Source organism: Epinephelus fuscoguttatus, linkage group LG5 (assembly GCF_011397635.1).
Source record: "Epinephelus fuscoguttatus linkage group LG5, E.fuscoguttatus.final_Chr_v1".
Taxonomy (NCBI): domain Eukaryota; kingdom Metazoa; phylum Chordata; class Actinopteri; order Perciformes; family Serranidae; genus Epinephelus; species Epinephelus fuscoguttatus.
The window spans coordinates 46,685,335-46,713,132 of NC_064756.1; the positions used below are offsets into that span (position 1 = coordinate 46,685,335).

At 45.3% G+C, this 27,798-nt stretch overlaps 1 pseudogene; it reads right to left on the minus strand.

Moving 5' to 3' along the window:
- LOC125889092 (Na(+)/H(+) exchange regulatory cofactor NHE-RF3-like) overlaps positions 1 to 27,798 on the minus strand; it is a 268,747-nt pseudogene that overhangs the window by 228,796 nt on the left and 12,153 nt on the right.

The following is a 27,798-nucleotide window of genomic DNA, read 5'->3' on the forward strand; positions in this document are numbered from 1 at the left end:
CAAGCGAACAGAAATCAATTAGACAGTTCATCACCACGCCATGCAGTTGCGCAGGATAGCAACGGCTAACGAAAACTTCATCGTCTGTTTCCAACAGAGAACCAGTAGGCTATTATTAGTGAGGAAAAAGATGTACTAGCCCTATATATACCTACTACTACAGCACGAACACCTGCTCAGGCTCACGACACACCCTTGTCAGCTGCTGTAGGTAAACAGAGGAATACCAAAATGGTGCACTTGTGATTTTCCCAGCTGTGGGAATAAAAACATCGCCGGCTCCCAATTCCATCGGTTTCCTGTTACAGATGTAACCTGTTGGCAACTTTGGCTAACCCACCACCAGAACAAAGCAGAGCCTGGTCATATTACCTAAAACCAGTCTATGTAACGATGTCTGTAACTGATTGTCTGTAAAACAAAATGTTTGAACTAATAGCCTGTTGTGTTGTCAAGAGTACATTATCCCCAGCCTTGTTTTACTGTCGGCATTTAGTTTATTATATTAGGCTAACTGCTAAATCCATGACATGAGTAATCAATCACATAGAAATGAGAATTCATATGTGATCATGACCAGTCTCTGCTTTGTTCTGGTTGTTCTGTTCTGTTCTGTTCTGTTCCTTATCTGAAGCACTCTGCTGGATCTTAATGAACAGCCATAAACTCCCGTACATCATCCATCTCCTGGATGACTTCCTCATCGTCACATCACCTTCATCATCCCCAGCACACGGTCTCAACACTCTGACTTCCGGATTCCACAAACTCGGAGTCCCTCTCTCCCCAGACAAAACAGATGGTCCCAGAACTCCCCTGGAATTCCTTGGCATCACCCTTGACTCTGTCTCATTCCAATCATTACTGCCTACCGAGAAAATTTCACTGCTCATTTCCAATTTCTTTCTGGTCCACACGTGCACCAAGCGCCAACTCCTTTCGCTGCTAGGCCACCTCAACTCCACCATCCGTACAATTCCCCAAGGTCGATCCTGCTTGTCTCACCTACTTTCCATCACCGCCAGCGTTGCCAGAAATTGTATTTGTACGATAATTTGGCCCTCTGTGCAATGTATGACCAGTAATCCCAAAAAAGGCCAAATGTACGACAATTTGACCATTTTGTGAATGTGTGGTTGTAATCAGTATGCCAGAGTTTTTTTGTGAACCCTGAAGGCATCTGTTCCCATGTTACATGTTTCCAGCCAATCGCACTTTGCTTAGCGTGAAATACAGGTGAAGTTTGTCTCAGAACAACCAGCATGACTGGCTGAATGGTCAGCTGCGCCCGCCCACACGAGATGCTAGGACCCATCAGGAAGTCAAGCGAGAATGAGATTCAAAACAGAAGAAGAAGATGAGGAAAAACAGCAGCAAGGAAAATGAGTGCCACTGAAAGGGGCAGTGATGAGGGACGAGAGGCAAAGAGGATAGCTTTGGAGCGGGGTAAAAGTAAGCAGCATCGCCCACAAACATATAGGAAAGAGTGGGAAAGCCAGCCCAATTTTGCCGGATGGCTGAAACCTGTTTCAGGCTTTGACGGTAAAGCCTTCTGTCTTTTTAGCAGAGCACAACATGGCAATGAGGGCCACAGGCCATCTGGTGGATGTTATCAAGGACATATTTAAGGATTCAAAAATGGCACAGAGCATGTCTCTTGGCCGCACAAAGGCAACTGCCATCGCAAACACAGAATCTCCTTCAAAATCCTACTAATAGTCTATAAAGCACTTAATGGTTTGGCTCCTCAGTACATCTCTGACTTGCTCACTGCATACAACCCAGTCAGGCCTCTCAGGTCATCAGACAGAGCTCTTCTAGTTGTACCCAAAATTAGATCCAGTTCTGGTGAGGGCGCCTTCAGTTACTGTGGTCCTGTTCTCTGGAACAACCTGCCTAATGACCTGAGGTCCATCACAATTCTGTGTGTGTGTGTGTGTGTGTGTGTGTCTAATCATATGGCTGCACTCTTACATGTGCGGCTTCTATAAAATTGTGTTGATGTTTTTCTGGATTTTAATGTTGTGTGATATTTTGTTTTTAATGTAAAGCACTTTAAGTTTATTTGTAATGAATTGTGCTATAAAAATAAAATTGATATTGACATTGACATTAGCAAAGCATGTTATTGCTGACTGCTATTTTGAGAGTCTGTCAGAAATCCTGACAAGAAAAAAAAATTCAGCATCCTGATTGATGAATCAACAGACATTGGAAATGTCAAAACACTCTGTGTTGTGGTTCTTTTTTTTTTGATGAGGGCACAAACAGGGTTCAGGCCCACTTTTGGAAGCTGGTGCAGATGTTTTCAGAAGAAAACAGACATCTTGTCAGAGAAGGAGCCACCGCAGAAATGCTATACAAAGAAATGATAAAATCATTCACAGAGGCAGGCATACCACTTCAAAAGATTGTGGGGTTTGGGCCGGATGGCTGTAACACCATGATGGGACGACAAAAGTCTGTTTCACTCCTTACACCTGTGTGCCAGTGAGGCGCGCAAACAGCTTCCTGACCAGCGCGAGGATTTAGCCAGAGACATTAATGGGTATTTTAAAAACAGTGCTAATGTGTGGCTGAGCTCCGAAAATTTCAGGATTTTTGCCATGTCGAATCCCACAAAATACTGAAGCCCTTCCAGACATAATGGCTGTCACTGAATGAAGTCAAAATGGTGTCCACTCAGTGGGAAGCCCTCCGACTTTCTTTCACTGACCAGTGGATTGATGCCAGATTAAATGCTGCAGAGAACATTTATCATGCACTCAACTATGAGTCTCTCCAGCTATAGTCTGAGTGGGCCGAAGTTCGCTGCATAGATCAGCCTCTCACTGGGCGGAACGAGCGACCCGCTGAAGTCCCGCCCTACCACCTCTGGTTGTGTAGCAGTTTTCAAGTGCACGGTTGCTGTGGCACCGCCAAGAACGATTGTGATTGGTTAAAAGAAAAAAAAAAAAAAGCCGGGCCGTTTTTTCTCCAATCTTAAAGTGAGAGTCGGCACAGCCAGACCTTTCTTTTCTTGAGAAAGGTCTGGTAAGTGAGACTACTCCAGCTGTATTATCACTTTATGGAGTGGGTTCTACCCAAGTTCACAGACCTCAATCAATATTTCCAGAATGAAAGCTTCGTTATTACATCACTGAGAAGCAAGATGTGTGAGACCTACAAAGATCTCCCACTGACCTTCATGCAAAGGGACTACGTTTTACACACAGCCCTGAGTCAGATCAATATCCATGATGACTCAAAGCTTTTACCACTCAACACAATGTACCTGGGTGTAAAAGTGATGTAGCAGGTCCAGCAGTCAAAATTCAGACCAGCCACCCTGACAAATTTCTATATGCGTTGTCAAAAATTTCTACAGGTTGCCTGGGAAGAAATGAAGAAAGGCTTTGACTTTGATGATGCCCTCTTGATCCACATTGCATGCCTGTCTCCAACCACTGCGACTGATGCCAGAGCACGAGCAGAGTATCCCTCTCTATTACCACTCATGAAAGTACTGATGAAGACATTAAGACAATGACTGTGGGTGAATTCTGGTACCATCTCTCCACTTTGGAGGACTTTAGTGAGAGAAGAGTGTTCAGGGAACTGGCAAAGTTTGCCCTTGATGCACTTGTGTTTCCTCATTCAAATGCATCCTGTGAGCGTGTGTTATCCAAAGTAAACCTAAGCAAAACAAAACCATGAAACCAACTCATCACAGACATGCTTAATGGGCTCATGCAAACATCACAGTGTGTGAAGATGGCAGATGGATGTGCCCATTTTAAGCCAACAACCATGCTGTGCTCCATAACAACATCAAATCTGTACTGTAAAGTCTGTACCGACTCAGATAGTCACTCAGAGCTGGAGATTGAACTTTAAGGTAAGCATAATTAGTTAGTTTAGTTTTAGTTAGTTTTAGTTTAATCAGCCTAGCTGATGGCCTAAACTGTTTCATGCACATTATGAACAGGCTTCTAGTTGTGTCATCTATCATGAAATGTAATATCATTATAAATCTAAACAATAGTCTCCTCTCTGCTCTTCTTCTATTCATTCATACAGTTGCCAAAGGCGGAAGTGACGTGACATGACTGACGCAGACCGGACAGCCTATGAAGACTGAGGTGATTAGGGCTACACACCACTGTTATCATTTTTTTTTTTGACTATATTTGCCTGTAGCGCATCAGTAGCCTTGTTATTTTGGTTAACAAGCAATATGATAATTTTGAGTCTCTGGTACGATAATCCTACATTTCCAACTTGGCAACGTTGACACACACACTAACTCTCCCCACCCTACCCACCCCACACTTACAGGGGATTTATGGTTGTGCGTAGACCCTACACACGTAGCCTACGCACGTCGCCTTCACCGTTGTGAGCATTTTCACTTCTGCGGTGGTGTGTCTGTGTCACTCTGCAGTTACACCTCCAAAATGCTAGTCAGCGGTTGAGGGTTCTGTGAAGTGCTGTAAAGTTTAGTCCATTCAAAACACACATAAAACACATTAAATATGGCTTAAAGGACAACTTCGGTATTTTTCAACCTGGGCTCTATTTCCCATTGGAAAATAGAGCCCAGGTTGGTTCAGTATTGAGGCGTGAAATGAGCTAAAATGATAATGGGGGCAAATGCATCCCGTATAAAAGTGCTTTTTTTCGCCACTGACTGGTTCAGATCACCAGTGCTATCTCTGTAGATAGCATATTGTAGCGGCCCTGGGGCAGTGGTGACTGTGAATGAGTGGAGTCAGCTGTTAGTCAGTGTTGGAGCAGAGAGGGGGATGGCGTCCCCGCTCAGTACTGTAAGTGAGTATGTGTGTGTGAAGGCATACTATGTCTATTATGTAGACCTAGCCCAGCTCATTCAGCCATCCTTTTTCGACAGTAGTCAACCCAGGGAACTGCAGACTGTCCTCGGTCCAGTTCTATTAAAGCAGTCATTGCCAGCCAGGTCTAAAGACTTTACTCCTGTTGAGTTTGCTCTAGTGGAGCTGGACAACTATCTGTCCATTGTGTTGGATAGGGCTTTGCGTTTCGGGGGGGGGGGCAGGATTTTATAGCTACCATGTCCACTTTGCTGCACAAGCAGCAGGCCGGTTGTAGCAGCTAAATCAGGGGAAGTACTGGGGGGTCCTAGATTCTGAAATATACTGCCACATTTTCGCAGCTCGTTCCTCCCTCTCCTGCAACTTATGTGGCACCCCTTCTCACCCGGCCTCTGCATGCACTATCATGGCTCCTCCACCGCACTCCCGCCCCACCACTCCACGCAATGCCCTGATCTTCGACCGTCTGTCTTCCGCTGCACCTCCTCCTCCTGTCATCCCCAGAGCCAAGGACGCACGTCCCACTGTCAACGTGCCTGTGTCAAAGGGTGTCGACAAGCGAGGATGGCTGATCCTCTATCAGGGCGGCAGGATGTGTGCAATAATTTCAATCAGTGGGGTTGCAACTCGTCCAGCTGCCGCCTCCTGCACGTCTGCTCCTTCTGCGGGGGCGCTCATGCCAGGACCACCTGCCCTCACAATCCCACCAACACAGCAGCAGGACTAGAACATCATCTCGGCACGCCCATCAAGGTACGTGCACTCGCTGCTGCTCTCAGTGATCACCCTGATAAGCAGTTTGTTGATTTTCTCATCTCTGGCTTCACTCACGGCTTTCACCCTGGCAGGTGCTTCCCGATTCTTCCCACACGTGTCACAATCTTCAATCCGCTCTCACTGAGCCCGACACTGTTGACACGTTACTGGCAAAAGAGGTCACTGAGGGATTTATGATAGGCCCTTTCAATCATCCTCCTTTCTCTGTATTCCGTATTAGTCCCATTGATGTCGCCACGCGCAAATACTCGGGGAAAAAGAGACTGATCATTGACCTGTCTTCCCCACACGGCTCCGACATCCCGAGCATCAACAGCCTTATTCCTAGCCCAGATTTCTCCATGCAGTACGCCACCATTGACCACGCCATGGCACTGATCCGTCTGGCAGGACATGGGGCATGGCTGTCTAAGGCTGATATCACCAGTGCATTCAAGGTCTTGCCCATTCACCCTGACTTCTGGTGTTATTTTGGTGTCTGCTGGAAGGTGGCTTACTAATTCTCCGTGTGCCTCACTTTCGGCTGCAAGAGCAGTCCCAAAATCTTTGACTCTTTATCCGAGGCTCTATGCTGGATCCTCTCCAACAATTACAGGCTCCCCTATGTGCTTCATCTCCTTGACGATTTTCTTGTCATGACTCCTCCGTCCTCACCTCCTCACCACGGTCTCACTACACTTACGTCCGCATTTTCCAACCTCGGTGTCCCTCTGTCCGAAGAGAAAACTTCAGGACCTGGCTTTTGGGACAAATGAGTTTTATTTCTGCCTAATTGTCCTGCAAGCTGGCATTTTATATCTGTGGCCAGATGGAAGCAATCCAAACTCACCAAATAAGGGGTGACTGAGATCAGCCAGGACTGACTGGGCTCCCTCTGTAGGTTTCGGCGGGTATTACGGGGGGAGGTGGTTCGCTGCCGCTTGGCCCTCCAAGTTTGAGTCCCTCGACGCAGAGTCACGCTCTCCCTCGTCTGTTCTGTATGAGCTATATCCTGTGATCATCACCACTCTAATTTGGCTGCACAAATGGTCTAAAAAATGCATCACTATTCACTCTGACAACACAGCAGTAGTAGATATAATCAATAAAGGCCGTTCCCGTTCCTCAGCCATCATGCCATTCACCCGCAGACTCACTCTGATCTCTGCTCAGCATCAATTCATCCTCCGTGCGTCTCACATTCCCGGTCACCACAACGCCATCGCTGACTCACTCTCCCACTTCTCCGTCCAGAAATTCAGATGCTTGGCTCCAGACTCGGATGTCCATCCCACACCAATCCCACCGTCTTCAGCGACCATATTCAATTAAATCCTCATTTGGCAAATCTCACGGAATTTCATAAGATCACTACTCTTGCCATTCATTCCACATCGGCACTGCCTCCTCAGCCGCAAGATCAGGAGTTTCAGACCAAGTCATACAGGTCCTCAGCCGCTGGTCTTCACAAGCATATCAAACCTACATCCACAATAATCTCAATGATCTCCGTCTAGCACACGACAGACTAAGCCTCACTTAACCAGACTTTTCTGGGGGCTTCCTAACAGCACGGGCTCCTCAGAACATGAGATGGAACCCCCACACTGAGTCTCTCCACCCACATCTACACCTCACCCAGTCCGACCCCCAGATGACGTCATCTCCATCCCATTCATTCATCTGCAAATCTGCACTCCCCCCTTCATCACCACCCCATTCATAATCATTTCTCTGACAATCACATTTTCATTAAACCTTTAAACTGCATATCGTTGTGGTGTAGTCCTTGCTAGTGAAATGGAGTTAATTGTTTAACTTAGGTTCAGGAGCAGGACCACACCTCAACCACTCCTCTAATCACCTGACTAACGTATATATACCAGCACAGCTGTACCACAGGCCTGTCAGATCTCTCGAATCCCACCCTCCCTCCACTTCTGTTCCTCTCTCTTGTCAGTCTGCTGTGTACCTTTCCTCATCTCATTCTAGGCATCGACTGGGGGGCTTCCTAACAGCAAGGGCTCATCAGAACATGAGATGGAACCCCTACACTGAGTCTCTCCACCCACATCTACACCTCACCCAGTCTGACCCTCAGATGATGTCATCTCCATCCCATTCAGTCATCTGCAAATCTGCACTCCCCCATTCATCACCACCCCATTCATAACCATTTCTCTGACAATCACATCTTCATTAAACCTTTAAACTGCATATCGTTGTGGTGTGGTCCTTGCTAGTGAAATTTGCCTATACAGTATCGTACCAAATTGGCCTTTGTTTTATTGTGTTTCATACACCGGACCCCTTGGTTATCTTCTAGAAATGAGCTTGTAATTAATTTATTTTCTTTATTTTCTGTGAAGTTAAACACATGACAAATGATAATTAAACATCTGCTCGCTGTCCATGGTGCTGAAATATGCGCCAAAATAGGTCTGATGTTTTCACTGCTCTCACCAAGTTGTGCATTAGTCCTACATGCAGACATGAGGTATTATGAATGTGAGAAACAGCTTCATGTCCTTTGAAAGAGTTTTCAATCGCATAGTATGTACTTCTGACAGGTCAAAGACCAAAGTGAAGTTTTATATAAGTTCATATTTTTGAAACTCCATCATCAGTCGCTCTGTGACGTCATGTCATATTGCCATACCTTAGCTTTTGTTGAAACGATGCCCCTGCCCTTACAAGAGCATGGGAAGAGATGACTCCCCCACTCTATCTCAGCTTCCCTGGTTCCGTTGCGCTCTCCTCCCTTCACCCAACATTGAACCACAATTGATTCTACCCTCCACCTGTCCACGACCCTAACTTCTCCCATCATTCCCCCCACCTTCCTTCCTTCTCTGTCTCTACATCCTCTCATCCCTCCATCACTGCGACCCTCATCCCTTCATCTCACATCTCTCAATTCTCATCCCTACTTCCCTCGACTCTCATCCCTCCATCCCTCAACCTTCATCTCCATCATTCATTCAGAGATTATTCCAGAAGCCGATGGCTTTTAGGACAAATGAATTTTATTTCTGCCTAATTGTCCTGCAAGCTGGCATTTTATATCTGTGGCCAGATGGAAGCAACCCAAACTCACCAAATAAGGGGTGACTGCGATCAGCCAGGACTGACTGGGCTATCTTTAGCAGTCTGATCATGTACACATCAGTCAAATCATTTAAGGTTGTGCCTGCAATTGTGATACAAACCTTTCCAGTGCTCAGCAACCTGTTTCTGTGCTTTAAGTTAAGTGCCCCAGCAGAAAAAAAGACAAGGTGAGAACTGTTTTACTAAAACAGGAATAAAACATCCTTATGAAAGTGCAGTCAACATTAAAACGTCGGAGTATGCATGTAAGAATGCATGCGCTGATGATATTTTTTAAACACAGCATCCACCTGAAGCTTGAAGATCAGCTTTTAGTTCAGTGGTTCGATCCCCAGCTCCTCCAGTCTGCATGTCGAAGTATCCTTGAGCAAGATACTGAACCACAAATTGCTCCCGATGGCTGTTCCATCGGTGTGTGAGAGTGTTGAAACTGAGTAGCATGTGGCACCTTGTACGGTAGCCTCAGCCACCAGTGTGTGTGAATGGGTGAATGTGACTCGTAGTGTAAAAAGTGTTTTGAGTGGTCGGATGACTAGAAAGGCGCTATACAAATGCATATAAATACATATTTACCATATCAGGCCAGGATCACCATGGTGAGTGCTGTCAAGCCTGGCTGGATACAGTTGAAAGCAGAGGAAAAGTCAATAAAAAGTAATCTTACAAACATTTTAGCACCCTGCAGATGTGATAAAACCATGTTAAGTAATGTAGCAATCCTCAGCACCCCGCCTGTAAGCAAACTGGAGCAGGTCCAAATTTGCCTGCACTGTGTTCAAAAGTACATAACCGGGGAGGTGAGCGCCCCAGGCCTGTTGTAATTTAGTGACTTCAGAGAGTTGTTTTTTGGCACAGGTACAATAATGGAATCCTTCCAAAGACAAGGAACCCTATGAAGGTGAAGTGACAAGTTGAAAATAAAACACAGTGTATCTGACAACGAATACAGCCTGAAATGCCATCATGGCCAGGACTTTTCCTTTCTTGTATGCTCTTAAAGACTTTCAGAACTTTGCTCTTATCTACATGAACACAGTTCTACGCAGGAACAGGAGCAACATTTGACAGACTGACAGCTCTTCATTAAAATTTTGGACATTAAAATGATTATAAGAAGTATTTAACTCATTTAAAAGTACAAAGACAGACTTGCCATTAAGGGAAATGGAGCAATTTTTGGACTGCATCCCCATCATAGATTTCACATCCTTCCATGCAGGGCGTGAATGCTCAGTGATGGACATTCACACCTTGCATGGCCCCACAGAGCAACCATTCATTGTCTGTACTGACCACAAAAACATATATCTACATTCAGCCCAGGGGCTGAACTCCAGCCCTCTTTCTCAGGAGATTTAAGTTCTCCCTCACCTGCCATCCTGAATCTGGATGTATGTTGCCTCGTCTGTGGGTTCCAATACCTGGTGGACTGGGAGGGATACAGACCCAAGGAACATTCCTGGCTCCCCTGTAGTCTCATCTTGGACCTGGATTTGATACAGGGGCTGTCACAGCACTGGCTGTGAACTTAGTGTTTTACCCTTTTCCCTACTTCCCCTCCTGTGTTCAGATTTTGTGCTGTGAAATATTAATGATGATGAAAAAGCAATTTACTTCATGAAAACAGAAGAAACCAAAGAAAAATGGGTGAGGCTTCATTTTACAGTTTATAATTACCCCCAGAATGTATAGAAAGGCATTGGAACATTATTTAATGAATGAGCAGGTAATAAATAGACAGTTTCAAATAAATTACTAGGAAAGTAATATTAAGTTATTTGATAGGCACAATGGTGCAAGTACTTTATTCCAACGTCTGCTTCGCATGGTAAGTAGATAATAATTAACAAGTACGTTCTTTGAAATTTCCACCAAATAATTCTATCTCTCAAAAAGCAAGTGCACTTTCGTTGTGATCCATTCTACCTTTTTGCCCTCTGGGGATTTCCCTACAACTGACCAGGCCATATCTTTGCAAACAAATGTGGCAATGCCATGATGTTTATTGGCAATGTGACCAACCAAGGTAAACCCTGGGACCTTGAAAATGTTCTCATTTTCTCTGTGGGTCTCCTGCAATAGGATCATGGTGACATTGTTTTTGCTGGCTGTTTGCTCAAGGATGTTCTTCTTGGCAATGGTGAGGCCTTATATTTTGAGCTGGAGAAGTGCTGGCACTGCGGTCTGTGAATGTGAATGTGTGAATGTGTGAAGACATTTGTTAAGGAGCATGCAACCTTGCAACTATTCTTTAGCTACTTGAGGAAGAGGCCACTTAGAGGCTGTTTTCATCTCCCCCAGCAGAGAATGCTGGCGCTGTTTCCCCCCAGAGAGAATGCTTGTGCCATATTCCTGAACCTCACAGCTGTATTTAACACTGTCTGGCTACATGGCCTACACATGAAGCTTCTGGAGACCATCCCAGACAAGCACATGGTGAGATTCATAATGGAGATGCTGAGCAACCGCAGCTTTCGGCTATTCGTCAGCAACGGCCGAAGCAGCAGGGTGAGAAAGCTCAACAAAGGTGTCCCGCAGGGCTCAGTGCTGGCACCTATGCTCAATCAATCAATCAATCAATCAATCAATCAATCAATCAATCAATCAATCTTATTTATAAAGCCCAATATTACAAATCACAATTTGCCTCAAAGGGCTTTACAGCATACGACATCCCTCTGTCCTTTAGACCCTCAGTGCTGATAAGGAAAAACTTCCCCCCAAAAAAACCTTTAACAGGGAAAAGAAAATGGTAGAAACCTCAGGAAGAGCAACTGAGGAGGGATCCCTCTTCCAGGACGGACAGACGTGCAATGGATGTCGTATAGAACAGATCAACATCATAAATTTACAGTGTTCCATGTCACAAAATTATACATAAAGAGAGACAGAGACAGAGAGACAGAGAGAGATGCAGGACAGACAGTAATGACAGTAGCCTACAACAACATTAATTTAAGTAACACTGTGACATTTAACACTGTCATTTAAACAACACCTGGTCAGCATCAAGGCAAGTACAACTGCCCCTGTCACACTGATACACTGTCTCTCTGGTACCACAACGAAGACACTGTGTATTTCAGTCGAGGCCTTGGTGTTTTCAGCTGCCAAGTACTGTGCTCCAGTCTGGTGCTGTAGCCCCCATGTCAAGAAGCTGGACACCACACTCAGTGCTGCCCTACAGACTGTCTGCAGATGTCTACGAGCCATCCCAACAAATCAACTGCCTGTCCCCGCTGGTATCACTCCAGCAGAGGTCAGATGAGAAGCAGCCACGCTAGCCCTTGCTCGAAAGGCACAGACGAGCAAATCCCACCTCCTCCATAAGATCGCTATGGAGACACCACATTGCTTGCATCTCAATTCTTGGCATCCCTTTGCCACAAGAACTGCACCATACAACACAATCTGATACCTCCAAGGCTGCCTGGGTCAAGGCAAGATGGAAGGACCAGTGGAAGCCAGCAGAACCATCAAGGCTCCACCACTACATTGAAGACCCCACAGATGTTCCCAGCCAGCACCTGCCCTGAAACCAATGGTCAATCCTCAATCACCTGAGGACAGAAGTTGGATACTTTGGGGCAGCAATGTAAAAATGGGGTCTTGTAGACAGTGCCCACTGCGAATGCAGTACAAGCTTTGGAACACATAATAACCAACTGCCCCCAGCATTGGTCACCAAATGGCGATTGTGGTCTAATTGACTTGGATGATGAAACACTGGACTGGCTTGCCTCAGCAGAGCTGAAGGTCTAAGGACATACGCTAGAAGAAGAAGAAACCTTGTGAACACAATATCTCAAGAACATCTCAAGGGAATTTCTTCAAATTTGGCACTTGGTATTTGTCCTGAATCCAAATGTCCATCCTCTGGACTTGCAGACTGAGCCCTTGTGGACTTCAGTCATACATACTGTGACAAGTTCAATGTCATCACCTAAGTTACAATCACTGTGACTACTGTCATATTCTGTCTGCTCATCTGTCCCTGCAAATAAGATATAAATCTCATGTGTAGGGTTGTTTTGTGAGTGAGCAAAACAAATTTCTGTACTACATACAGACTGCAGACATTCACATACAGAGATGTTTGTTAATAATGACCAAACTATGAGTAACTAAATGGGGTAGGCCTATTTGTTACATAGAACTAATATTACTTTGCCCACTCTCCTAGCATACACAACCTATAGGTAGGCAGCAATAATACAATGCATTTTGATTACCCCCTACAGCCTATAATTCTATATATTTCTGTATCACAATGTTGTTGAAAATTATTTCTGGCCTACACGAATCAAGTATTGTTTTAATAGGCAAGCATAACTATTTTACATATACAAGTTCAGACTTTTTAGTCGGCTATTTTAAAAAACCCAAAAAACTACCACGTCATATTGGTATTGCAATGAATTGTCAGTAAAAGTAAGTAAATCAGCAAAGACTGCTAAAGTCTGCACCCCAGGCAGACTCTCTGGAAGTCTGTAGAAAGTTCGCTTCAGGCACCTTGTGGACAGGTCGAACTGTGAATTTGGGCAGCCCTAAGCACTCCCGGACTTCTCAGGAACACGCCTGCAGAGTCAACATGTTTGCAAGTGCTGTGAAGTCTGGACATTTGGATTCAGCTTTGGACTCAAGTATGAACTGATTAGATTTTGGTGGTCATGGGTCAAAGGTCAGGTCACTGTGAGTTTGGGTGTTTCTCAAAGTCAAAGATCCTTCCCTGGGAGGACGGAAGGATCCTGCAGAGGCAAGGCAAGAGTCCATCTTAGCATTCAGTGAACACACATTGGAGCAGGCTAATGAGTGTCTCCAGGTGTACTTCATTAATCCTCAGTAGACTGAGGGGGTTTCAGGGTACAGTGATCATTTTGGCACTCTCTAATGTTGTTATACAATTTTAAACAAATGTATCAGTATTGTGAGAATCACATGACGTTTAGAGAGAATATATTTCTGGATCATACTTAAGAGTAAGTCAAGTAATGAAGTAAAGACAACAGTTAAAATAGTTCTAAATTATCAGTATATACACAGACTCAGACACAGAATCATTCTGTCATTTCGAAGTGATACATATTTTGTGTGTGTGTCACCACACACTGCCCTACAATAATATGAATAGCGGATCTGATCTGATGAGCTCCACTACTCTGAAACAGCTGGCCGCTGCCTGTACATGATACCACCGTGTAATCCTCTGAAATAAGTTCACCGCAAAACAAATGAGTGATGCTGACCTGCAGGATATTCTAATGTCTTTACTGTGGCCGTCCTCACCACCATTTCCCCGAAAAATACACCTATTGAAACTGACAGAATGAAAGCAATTATCATGTCGTTATCATGTGAATAGTGTGGTGGGGGTGGGGGGACACTATGCTGTGAATGATTCATTTAACAACGTTTATGTTTTATCTAAATCACGTTATTTCAAAAAATCTCATTATGTGTCAGTGGATGCATTGGAAAGTGTATATTATGACGTTTCTGTCAATATTTTTTGTCACGCTTGTATGATAAAATCTCCTGGAGACCTTAATCCAAATAAATTACATATTTATCTAAATCCTGCCGAGCTCCGCTGGGGCAGGTGTCATTGAAGAGGCCCCTCACTTCCAGCCAATTGTGTGCAAAGCATTGTGGGGAGTTTATGCCCGTGGAGGATCCACAAATGCATCCTTCGAATATCTCTGAAAGAAAGATTCAGTCCTTTGTGAAACTCGGAAGATCCTTGACATTGGAACAGTCCTTTGGCAGGGTCTATGACATGGTGTCCTCCAAATCATTCTCTCATTCTTGTGAACCTAATATCTTGCTTGCACAAATGTCTTAAAATTTGGCACAAATATTCACTTGAAGTCAAGGATGAACTGAGATCTCTCAGGTGTGGCTTTAAGATATTCTTGTCTCACTGTTTTTCGGTGTGACATTGCTTTGGTCAAGGGCTGTTTAGGTTTGGACAAAAAGTTCTTGGACCAACAGGACCTATACATGCATTACATGCAGGGATGTCAGGGTGAGCAGTTGGGGGTTCGGTGCCTTGCTCACGTGCACCTTGGCAGTGCCCAGGAGGCAAGCTGGCACCTCTCCAGCTGCCAATCCACGCTCCATTCTTGGTATGTACGGGGCCCCCAATTATGACACCAAGGAAGTGGTCTATACCCACAAACTGGTGCGTACTTCTCTTCTTCTTTTGTTTGAGTTTAACCATTCCTGTCCATTCCAATGTCAGTGACTTGTTGCTTTATGGTTTGCACACAGCATGCAAGTCTGCCCGTAAGGCTGCCCTTGTATGGGTTTATCAGGGAGTTTCCCAATGTTAATTGCAAATAGCCTGGCATGCCCATCCATTTTAGAATTAAACGCAGTTCATCAACATACTCAGGTGGGCACGTTTCATGAATCCCACATAGGATTTTCTAATTTTCCTCTTATTGCTTTGTGCAAGAACAAATATAATAGAAAAATAAGAAAACATTAATGCAATGTTCTTGGTTTATGTTGAATTCTGTTCACATCATGTTTCAATTCTGCGAGCAGCACAGATATAATTCTAGTTACCTCTATTGTTTAGGGATTGAAACAGAAACAGATATCTCCAAACCTGGACAAATCAAACTTTCTGCATAGAGACATAACAAAATGTGTTACTGACTTGTTTATTTGAACAGAACCAACCAATAATAGTACTTTGATATGATAACTGGCATTAATGTCAGGTACAAAGGTTTTGTAGGGGGTGTCTAAACACAGGTGTGGTCCTTTAAAAAGCAGCAGAGTTCTGTTTTTAGGAGGTATTAGAAAAAGACAGTGTATCCAATGCTGTACTTACCGTGGAAATTCCATCGCTTCCTGGCAGCCTGTGGGAATGACAGAGACATAGTGAGATAGTGTGCCTTCCTGCAGTCAGTCAGCTGTAGCCTTGCTCTGCCATCATCTGAAGGACTTTTAGGTACATTCAAATAATGTTCGGTCCCATGCCTTCATTCATGATTTACAATGAATGACAATAATCAGAGAAGTGATGTATCTTGACCAAAATTACTGAACAGAACTGCATCTCACTGTAAGAGTGGCTGCTGTTTTTGGGTCCCCAGTCTTCATAGGGCCCAGTAGTTGAGTAGTTGATTTTAGTAGCTGATTTTCATTCATTCATCTTCTAACCGCTTCATCCTCTTGAGGGTCGCGGGGGGGCTGGAGCCTATCCCAGCTACATTGGGCGAGAGGCAGCCAGACTATCGCAGGGCTGACACATAGAGACAGACAACCATTCACGCTCACATTCACACCTACGGACAATTTAGAGTCACCAATTAACCTAGTCCCCAATCTGCATGTCTTTGGACTGTGGGAGGAAGCCGGAGCGCCCGGAGAGAACCCACGCTGACACGGGGAGAACATGCAAACTCCGCACAGAAGGGCTCCCACGCCCGGGATCGAACCGGCAACCCTCTTGCTGTGAGGCGAGAGTGCTAACCACCACACCACCGTGCCGCCCGCTGATTTTAAATTTGCTCAGAAATTCCAGGTTACTGAATAAGTGCTTAGGACGGGAAAAAAAAACATTCAAACATTTTTCCTGGGGCTTCATAAGGACTTATTTCAGAGCACAATCATAAGTGGTTTTCCTTTTGACACCAAAAATTTAAGACAAACCACAGAACTGGCTCATGAAATAACAGCCTCGGTCGACTGTACAGTGGCATGTAAAAGTTAAGGCACCGGTGGTCAAAATTTTGTTTACTGTAAATAGTTAAAGGGGCAGTAAGTGAAATTCATCATTTCTAGATTGAAGGAATTAAAAAATAGCTATGTGAAGAACTAGACGTGTAATTTCATCTGGAGTATAGCATGACCTCACACACCTTCTCTCTGTGTTGATCTCCAGCCCCTTGTTTACAAGCCGGTCCGGCTGCATGTTCATGTACGTTCATGTGAATCGCCGCCTCCTGCCTCCTCTCGGAGCCCTTGGCCCTCCCTTCCTATAAAAGGCTACAGCCAGAGAGCAATGGCAGATGGCATGATGGTACCTGTAATAAATGTAATATACTTACTGAGATGGAGGGAGGCTCAGTGACTAGAAGAGCTGGTAGAATTGCTCCATAGCTGTAGGTTATTCCAATAGCCGGTGGCAGCCGACTAGTGCTAACTCCAGGAGCTAGCGCTAACTATTCTCCGTGACCCTGGCGGGCTCACGGGCACGCAGGAGAGTAGGAACGTTAGCATGGTAGCCGACTAGTGCTAACTGCTAACGCTCCCCATGAGATGGCACCACTGTGGCATCCTGAGAAAACACAACCTTCTTGCATTTGAAAATCTCATAATTTACATAAATATCAGACTGGTTTTTAAATGTCTTTATAACTATGTATCACCCCTGTTTTCTGCACTGATAAAAAGACGTTTGAGCTCAAGTCAAATGAACACACGAGCCTCCTACAATGGTGACTGCATTGTTCCCAGGTGTACAACATCATTTGGACAATCTGCCTTCTCAGTAAAAGGCGTTAACCTATGGAACACTCTACCCACTCACCTGAAATTGGAGACTGATACAAATGCTTTTAACAGAGGACTAAAAGCATGGTTATGTTAGAGTTTGGGCGTAGCTTCTCCCTTTCCTTGTGTTTTCCTGTTTTCCCCTCCCTATTGTGTCATGTTTGTCTCAGTCTGTCTGTGTTGCTGGGCGTGGACTCTGGGTTCCCTCCTCCTGCCTGCCCATCTGATCTCCTGCAGCTGCTGGTTCTCCTCACCTGCACCTAATCTCCAATCAAGCCCTGCAGTGTATATAACCCTGGTTCAGACCTCCAGACTCCGCCAGATCGTTCAGTCTCCGTTGCGGTACAGACGTCTAGACTTCCTTTCCTAAGACTATTTGGATCATTTGTATTTTTGGTGTTTTTTCCTGGACAACCAGTTTACCTGTTTTTTCTCTGTGCCTCAGATCCTCCACGCCAGCTCCACCACTATACAAGACTCGACCTGCCTCAATTCTGTCTTCAGCAGCCAATTTGGTTTCTCCTCCTTCAACTTCACCACCTGCCCTGCTCCGCCGAACCCAACCTGTCCACTCCAGCCAAGCCTTCAACCAACTTTCCTTTTTTTTTCCCAAAAAGAATAAACTGTCTAAACTGTTCAGTCTTCTGGTGGTGTCTGCTTTTGGGTCCTAATATTGAACTGCCTTAACAGAACGATCTGGCCAGCATGGACCCAGCAGACACAGACCCTGAAACTGTAAGTTTACAGAAAGCCGTCTCCAGTCATGGTCAGTTATTAGGACAACATCAGCAACATCTCCAAGCACTCTCCGAAAGCAGCCAAAGCATGGTAAATCAAATATCTGAATTAACACACCAAGTGTCTCTACTCACGTCTCTGCTCACTCCTTCAGTGTCCCCAGCTCAACCTCCTCAGTCCGTTCCACCTGCTCCTATGCCACCTCCACCTCGGGATTCCTATGCCACCGACCCAGAGCCCTTCTCCGGACAAATGGACAAATGCCGAGGATTCCTCCTGCAATGTGCCATGGTTTTCCAGCAACGGCCTCAAGCATTTACTTCGGACCAATCTAAGGTACAATATTTACTGGGATTATTAAGAGGAAGAGCTTTGGCTTGGGCGGAGGCAATTTATTCAAGTCAATCTGTGGGAACCTGGTCTTATGAGGATTTTGTTCACAAGATGAAAGCTGTGTTTGATCATCCTGACTATCAAGGCAATGCATCTAACCGCCTGTTGAATCTTCGGCAGGGTAACAGGAGTGTGGCTGATTATTCTGTTGATTTTTGGACCTATTCTGCTGATGCCAAGTGGAATGAGGAAGCTCTGCGAGGAGTATTTATTAAAGGATTAAGTGAGCAAATGAAGGATGAATTGGCAACCCGTGATGAACCTGCTGACTTGTGTTCTTTGGTTTCTCTTGCCATTAGGATTGACAACCGTCTACGTGAACGTCGTGCAGAAAGATTCGGACGTTCTCAGCAGCCATCTGCTTCTCGTCCCCTGCCCTCAACACCTACAAGAATCCAGCCTTCTGTGAGTTCCTTTGTTAGAGCCACTGTTTCACCTCCCGAGGAGGAGCCTATGCAGTTGGGGCGTGCCCATATAACGCCTGAGGAGCGTCTTCGGAGAATCAGGGCTGGTGAGTGCATTTATTGTGGCCAAACGGGACACTTTCTGGCAACATGCCCTATTCGGCCAAAAGACAGGGCTCATCAGTAGAAGTGGGGTACTGGTGGGCCAGACAAGATCTTCCTCCCCATCCAAGCCACGATTACAAATACAAGCCACAATCTGTTGCAACCAACTAAACTTGCCTCTTTTCGCCTTAGTAGATTCTGGTGCGGAAGAGAACTTTCTGGATTATGAAGTAGCCATTCAGTCTGGAATAGCCCTGGAACCTCTGGAAAGACCCCTCACTGCCAATGCCCTGGATGGAAGATTGCTGGCTCATGTCACCCAACAAACGGAACCCATCACCTTGGTACTCTCAGGAAATCACAGGGAAACAATCAGGTTCAACATTATTTCTGCTCCCAAAACACCATTGCTGCTGGGACACCCATGGTTAAAATGTCATAACCCCCACATTGATTGGTCTGCCGGGAGGATTGTGAGTTGGAGTTCATTTTGCTATTCATCATGTTTGCAGTCTGCTTTGCCTCCCACAGAGGGTGCTGTGGTATTACCCAGTCCTGAGCCTCCAGATTTGTCTTCCGTACCTGCTGATTACCATGACCTTGGTGAGGTTTTCAGTAAAGATCGTGCTCTTTCTCTGCCTCCCCACAGACCTTACGACTGTGCCATTGATCTCCTCCTGGTGCTCCTTTGCCATCCAGCCGCTTGTATAACCTGTCTCAACCCGAAAGAGAGGCCATGGAGAAGTATATCAAGGAATCTCTGGCAGCTGGCAAAATCCGCCCTTCCTCCTCCTCTCGGTGCTGGTTTCTTCTTTGTGGATAAGAAGGATAAGACCTTACGCCCCTGCATTGACTTCCGAGGTTTGAACAATATCACAGTGAAGAACAAGTATCCCCTGCCATTACTCACTTCTGCTTTTGAACCTCTCAAGGTGCCACCATATTCACAAAGCTGGATCTACGGAACGCATATCACCTGGTTCGCATACGAGAAGGAGATGAATGGAAGACGGCCTTCAATACTCCACTGGGCCATTTTGAATATTTGGTGATGCCATTTGGCCTGACAAACGCACCTGCTGTCTTCCAGGCTTTGGTGAATGATGTGTTGAGAGATTTTCTAAATCGCTTTGTTTTTGTCTATCTTGATGACATTTTGATTTTCCAAGACCCAGTCAGAACACATCTTCCATGTCCGTCAGGTTCTGCAGCGACTTATGGAGAATAAACTGTTTGTCAAAGCAGAGAAATGTGAATTCCACTCCAGCTCTGTGAGTTTCCTTGGGTACATTATTGAGAGCGGGCAGGTGAAGACGGATCCAGAAAAGGTCAGAGCAGTTGCTGAATGGCCACAACCCACCACCAGAAAACAGCTTCAGAGATTCCTTGGCTTCGCAAATTTCTACAGGAGGTTCATTAGGGATTTCAGCCGTGTTGTTGCACCACTTACTAGCCTAACCTCCTCTTCAGTTCCATTCTCCTGGACTCCTGAGGCAGAGGTTGCCTTCAAGAAGTTGAAGAATCTCTTCACCTCTGCGCCTGTCCTGATGCAGCCAGACCCATCCCGGCAGTTCGTTGTAGAGGTGGATGCATCTGACACAGGAGTGGGGGCAGTCTTGTCTCAGCGCCTTGAACCAGATCAGAAGCTCCATCCCTGTGCCTACTTTTCTCGACGTCTGTCTCCAGCTGAGCGCAATTATGATGTTGGTAACTTCTGGCTGTTAAACTTGCCCTTGAAGAATGGAGACACTGGCTGGAGGGGGCTGAACAACCTTTTGTGGTGTGGACTGACCATAAAAATCTTTCCTACCTTCAATCCGCTAAGCGACTGAACTCCCGCCAAGCTTGCTGGGCACTGTTTTTCTGCAGGTTCAATTTCACTCTTACTTACCGCCCTGGCTCCAGTAATGTGAAGCCAGATTCCCTCTCACGTCAGCACATGGTGGAAGACGCAACCTGCTGTCCAGACACAATTCTCCCAGCTGAATGTGTTGTTGCTGCTATAACTTGGGAGATTGAGTCAGCTGTGAGAGAGGCTCAGAAGGATGAGCCAGATCCAGGAACTGGTCCCCCTAACTGTCTGTTTGTCCCAGATTCTGTTCGTTCCCAGGTCCTGCAGTGGGTGCATGCTTCACGGTTCTCCTGCCATCCAGGGATTAATCGTACACTCACGCTGCTCAAGAGATATTTCTGGTGGCCCACCATGGACTCAGACACCCGTGCCTTTGTCACTGCCTGCACAGTTTGTGCCCGAGGAAAGTCTTCTCACCGCCCCCCTGCTGGCCTGCTCCATCCTCTACCTGTTCCCAGTCGCCCTTGGGCACACATCGCCTTGGATTTCGTCACCGGCCTACCCCCTTCCAATGGTAACACTACTATACTAACCATAGTTGACCGTTTTTCCAAGGCAGTTCATTTTGTTGCTTTGTCTAAACTTCCTTCAGCCAAAGAAACTGCCGACCTTATGATTAATCATGTTTTTCGTCTCCATGGAATCCCAGTAGATATTGTATCTGATCGAGGCCCTCAGTTTGTCTCTCAAGCTTGGAAAGCCTTCTGTCAAGCCCTTGGTGCATCAGTTAGCCTCTCCTCTGGGTTTCATCCTCAAACAAATGGCCAGACTGAGAGAGCTAATCAAGATCTGGAGTCGGCACTACGCTGTGTTGCTGCTTCAAACCCTGCTGCCTGGAGCACCCACTTAGCCTGGATTGAGTATGCGCACAACTCCTGACCAGTGCAGCCACAGGTTTGTCACCTTTTGAAGCTTCTCTTGGTTATCAACCACCTCTGTTCCCTTCCCAGGAGAGCGAGTTGGCTGTTCCTTCAGTGCAGCATCATCTTCGCCGGTGCCGTAAGGTCTGGAAGGACACCCGTGCAGCACTCCTCCGAACCTCCAGCAACAATAAGCGTTTGGCGGACCAGCACCGAACATCGGCTCCACAATATGAACCAGGTCAGACTGTTTGGTTGTCTTCAAAGCATATTCCTATAAAGGCAGATTCAAAGAAGTTGTCACCTCGTTATCTGGGCCCATTCTCTATCGAGAAGATTATCAACCCTACTGTTGTCAGGTTACGGCTCCCCAGTTCAATGCGAATCCACCCAACTTTCCATGTCTCCCAGCTTAAACCTGTGGTTGTCAGTCCTCTGTGCCCTCCAGCCGCACCCCCTCCACCCCCCCGGCTTATTGATGACCATCCGGCTTTCACTGTCCACCGCCTTCTGGATGTCCGTCGGCGTGGCAGGGGGCTCCAATATCTGGTTGACTGGGAGGGGTATGGACCGGAGGAGCGGTCGTGGGTTCCCCGTTCCTTCATTCTGGACCCCCAGCTGGTGAGGGAGTTTCATCGGTCCCATCCCTACAGGCCTGGTGGGTCGCCAGGGGGCTCCCGTTAGAGGGGGGGTACTGTTAGAGTTTGGGCGTAGCTTCTCCCTTTCCTTGTGTTTTCCTGTTTTCCCCTCCCTATTGTGTCATGTTTGTCTCAGTCTGTCTGTGTTGCTGGGCGTGGACTCTGGGTTCCCTCCTCCTGCCTGCCCATCTGATCTCCTGCAGCTGCTGGTTCTCCTCACCTGCACCTAATCTCCAATCAAGCCCTGCAGTGTATATAACCCTGGTTCAGACCTCCAGACTCCGCCAGATCGTTCAGTCTCCGTTGCGGTACAGACATCTAGACTTCCTTTCCTAAGACTATTTGGATCATTTGTATTTTTGGTGTTTTTTCCTGGACAACCAGTTTACCTGTTTTTTCTCTGTGCCTCAGATCCTCCACGCCAGCTCCACCACTATACAAGACTCGACCTGCCTCAATTCTGTCTTCAGCAGCCAATTTGGTTTCTCCTCCTTCAACTCCACCACCTGCCCTGCTCCGCCGAACCCAACCTGTCCACTCCAGCCAAGCCTTCAACCAACTTTCCTTTTTTTTTCCCAAAAAGAATAAACTGTCTAAACTGTTCAGTCTTCTGGTGGTGTCTGCTTTTGGGTCCTAATATTGAACTGCCTTAACAGGTTAAAAGCAAAACAACAATGTTCACATGTATAAATATGGACTTAGTTTAATATTGTTACTAATACCACAGTTGCGATCATGAATTTTGTTTGTTTTATCTCCTACTGCTGATCATATGCTCTGTGATCTTTGAATACTACTGTTTGCAATCATAACATCTGTTTGTTTTATCCCATTTGTTAATTATATGCTCTGTGTTTTCAGAAAAGCCGCCAATGGACTGGTGTTGAAAATTAGCACATGTGCTACACACACCTAAGCAAAGGCATCTGGTCTGTCCACTGGGACAGTCTCAATGTATTTGTGATGTCCATATCAAACAAAATAAACCTACCTACCTCCCGGGAGCTAACGCTAATGTTCCTACTCTTCGCCGTGAGCCCGGTTCACGGGCCTAGCAAAGAGTAGGAACGTTAGCGTTAGCTCCTGGGAGTGTTAGCAGTTAGCACTAGTCGGCTGCCACCGGCTACTGGAGTAACATTAACTTACAGCTATGGAGCACTTCTACCAGCTCTTCTAGTCACTGAACATCGCCTCCATCTCAGCAAATATATTATATTTATTACAGGTATCATCATCATTGAACTAGGCAGGGGGATAGCTAAAGACAGCAGAGACCGAGAGTGAGTAAAAGACATTGCTAACTGCTAAACTCAGTTGGCTGTTTAGGTTTTATTCCCTCGCCCCTGTAGTGAGTGAATCTGCCTGTAGTGAAACCAGGGCTAACCGGTGCTTCCTCCTCAGGCTCCACTTCACTCAGCTGCCCGACAGACCCGCTGCTTCTTCCCACTTTAACCTGAATAACAAAAGGAGCTAGCTGGGAGCGGCTAGCAGAGCGTTAGCCGCAGCATGACAGGGAAGGAGGGAGGGAAGCACAGTCAGTTAGGTAATAGTCCGTGGAGGTGCTGCGGTGCTCAGCTACGCAGATAGGTAACGCGGCGAGTGGGTGGGGGGTGGGGGGGGGGGGGATGGGGGTGGAGAGCAGAGGTAGAGGGAGGTGTGGCTCATGACACACTTTGTTTTGGCCTACAGGCAGTGCACAACAGCAAACCTAGTGGTGAAACAATTTCGCTTTTTGCCCCTTTAAAGGGAAATTTCGGTTTATTTCAACCTGTCTCCTATCGTCCTTAATTTGTTTCAAGTCACTAGTGACATAGAAATAATAGTTAGCATGTTAGCCATTAGCCTAGATACAGCCGTAGCGTCAGACCTGTTAAAACGTAATTGAACGGGCACCCTTTCAAGTGCAACGTTAGTCCACTAAACAAGCTTTTTCTCCACAAAGACCGCCTCATATCGTTAGGATAAATGTCAGAGAACATATAGAAAATGACATGTAAACATGTTGTCTTACCTTACTGGTGTGGTGCCATGTTTGTTGTTTACCATTTAGCTAAGGCTGCAACCTGTCCCATTCCTTGCAACAGAGGTATTCCTCTTCTGTGGGCATTGGGGTACAGCATTCACAGGTAACGTTACACCACCAATCTCCAGAGCTAAAGCCTTCCAGCAGCCATTCCTCCTCTGTCGTCCTCTAACGTTACCTGTTGTGCCTCTCTCTCTCTCTCCTCCTCCGTTCTTCAATTTCACAAAGCTCTTTGTCAGTGTATTCTGGCTCAAATAAATAAGGGCGGCCATCGCCTCTCGATGTGGAAAGCCTATATACTATTCAATTCAATTAAATTTTATTTATAAAGCCCAATATCACAAATCACAATTTGCCTCACAGGGCTTCACAGCATACAACATCCCTCTGTCCTTAAGACCCTCACAGCGGATAAGGAAAAACTCCCCCAAAAAAACCCCTTTAACGGGGAAAAAAAAAACGGTAGAAACCTCAGGAAGAGCAACTGAGGAGGGATCCCTCTTCCAGGACGGACAGACGTGCAATAGATGTCGTACAGAACAGATCAACATGATAAATTAACAGTAATCCATATGACAGAGAGAGAGAGAGAGAGATGCAGGTAATGACAGTATCTTACAACAACATTAATGAAAGTAATAATATTATAGTTATAATAATATTATAGTTATATACTAACATTCCACATTTAGGTGGTCTTCAGAGTTGTTGTCTTACCTTATGATGTGTTTACCGTTTACCTCTGCTTCCCAAAGCGCGGCTGAAATATCACGAGAACAAGCAGCGATCTCATACTGTGCCTGAAATCTCGCAGAACAAGCCGCAGCAGCTGCAAGGCAGAACCGGACAGTAGCCTGAAAGGTTCATTCATTTATTTTATAAAACATTTATAGAATAATGGCTGACTTTTTGCCAGACTTCAACTTTGTGGAGGAGGAATTTGATTTTGCAGAGTTTTATGGCCGCCCTTATTTATTTGAGCCAGAATACACTGACGAAGAGCTTCGTGAAATTGAAGAACGGAGGAGGAGAGAGGCACAACAGGTAACGTTAGAGGACCACAGAGGAGGAATGGCTGCTGGAAGGCTTTAGCTCTGGAGATTGGTGGTGTAACGTTACCTGTGAATGCTGTACCCCAATGCCCACAGAAGAGGAATGCCTCTGTTGCAAGGAATGGGACCGATTGCAGCCTTAGCTAAATGGTAAACAACAAACATGGCACCACACCGGTAAGGTAAGACAACACGTTTACATGTCGTTTTCTATATGTTCTCTGACATTTATCCTAACGATATGAGGCGGTCTTTGTAGAGAAAAAGCTTGTTTAGTGGACTAACTTTGCACTTAAAAGGATGCCCGTTCAATTACGTTTTAACAGGTCTGACGCTACGGCTGTATCTAGGCTAACGGCTAACATGCTAACTATTATTTCTATGTCACTAGTGACTTGAAACAAATTTAGGACGATAGGAGACGGGTTGAAATAAACCGAAATTTCCCTTTAAGTAGAGGATAAACCGATCTCGACAAGAAGGCATTGAGTTAAACATGAAACATTTTTAACAAGATTACTGAATTATTTTTATTTTGTATAATTTTTGAATGAAAAAAATGAAAGGAGCACCATGCAAAAGTTTGGGCACCCCAAGACATCTGAACTCTCAGGCAACCTTTACCAAGGTCTCAGACCTTAATTAGCTTGTTAAGGCCATGGTTTGTTTCCAGTTATTGTTAGGAAAGGCCAGGTGATGTAAATTTCAAAGCTTTTAAATATTCTGCCTCCTGAAACCTTGTCCCAACAATCAGCAGTCATGGGCTCCTCTGAACAGCTGCCTAGCAGTCTGAAAACTAAAATAACTGATGCCAACAAAGCTGGAGAAAGCTATAAGAAGATAGCAAAGTGTTTTTGGGTAGCTGTTTCCTCAGTTCATGATGTAATTAATAAATGGCAGTTAATTGTAGAGGTCAAGTTGAGGTCTGGAAGACCAAGAAAACATTCTGAGGGAGCTGCTCGATTGTGAAATAGGCAAATCAAAACTCCAGTTTGACTCCAAAAGACCTGCAGAAAGATTCCAGAGACTCTGGAGTGGTGGTGCACTGTTCTACTGTGCACTGACACCTGCATAAATATGACATCATGGAAGAGTCATCAGAAGAAAATCTCTCCTGTGTCCCCACCCCAAAATTCAGTGTCAGAAGTTTGCCAAATAACATCTTTACAAGCCTGATGCTTTTGGAAACAAGTCCTGTGGACTTTTTGGATGCAATCGGCAAAGGTATGTTTGGAGAAAAAAAGAGTGCAGAATTTCATGAAAAGAGAGGGTAGAATGGATTCAGTTATAATCCAGCAAATTCTGGAAGCAAGTTTACATCATCTGTAAAAAAAAAAAAAAAAACAAAACCTGAAGATGAAGAGAGGATGGCTTCTACAACAGGACAATTATCCTAAACACACCTTGAAATCTACAATGGTCTACCTCAAGAGGCGCAAGATGAAGGTTTGGCCATGGCCCTCACAGTCCCCCGACCTAAACGTAATTAATAACCTCAAAATAGCAGTGTGTGCAAGACGGTCCAAGAATCTTACAGAGCTAGAAACTCCCCCAAACAAGAATCAAAAGACTCTTAGCTGGATACAAAAAGCATTTAGAAAGTGCGCTACCTTCAAAAGGGGGCACTACTGAGTACTGACCATGCAGGGTGCCCAAACCTTTGCTTCAGGCCCTTTTCCTTTTTTGTTATGTAAAAGATTGAAATTTAAAAGTAATCTTGCTTAAAATATTGAAGAAATATGTCATCTTTAACTTTTTGTCCTTTGGAGATCAGTTCAACCTCTGCTTACTTAACTACTCACAGTAAACAAATTTTTGACCAGAGTTGCCCAAACTTTTGCATGCCACTCTACATGCTTTCATCTTGACTTAAAACTATGGTGACTAGAGTCACAGAACTTGAGAATGAGGTGGGACATAAAAATAGGACCTCAGCTTATTATGTCAAATTGCAAACTGAATGTTTAACAACTCTTCTCCATTTGACCAAATTTACCATTTACATACAGTCTCTTTCAAGATAAACACGCTACGTTAGTACAACACTGCGAATTGCCTTTTTTTTTTTTTCCTTTAACAACTAACGTACATAGTTGGGTTTAGGCAAACAAAACACGTGGTTAGGATTAGGCAACAAAAGCACATTTCAGAAAAAAAGAACAGGGTTTGGCTTTACAATCTTACAGGACATGAACACCGCTCTCCCAGGTGAAAGTCGGTGTTTGTTGGACATATCCACCACACCTCCCACTTGGACATTTGTCACATTGACTTTCATTCTTCTTATCTCGTTTCCCCCTGATGCCACAGAGCGCCATTAAACTATAACGGCAACCAGCTGCGTATCATGCCAGTGTTAAAGGATGTTTTTTTTCGTCAGCGTCTGATGCTGCAAGTCACTGCTCAAGTGATTTTGACGGCTTTAGAGTAAGTATGGGTTGAGTAATGACAATCCTGCAACAGGTCAGTACAACAGAGGATACAAATTCAGAAAATTCACCTGGAGAGCATGGTTTGGATTTGGAAGGGCGA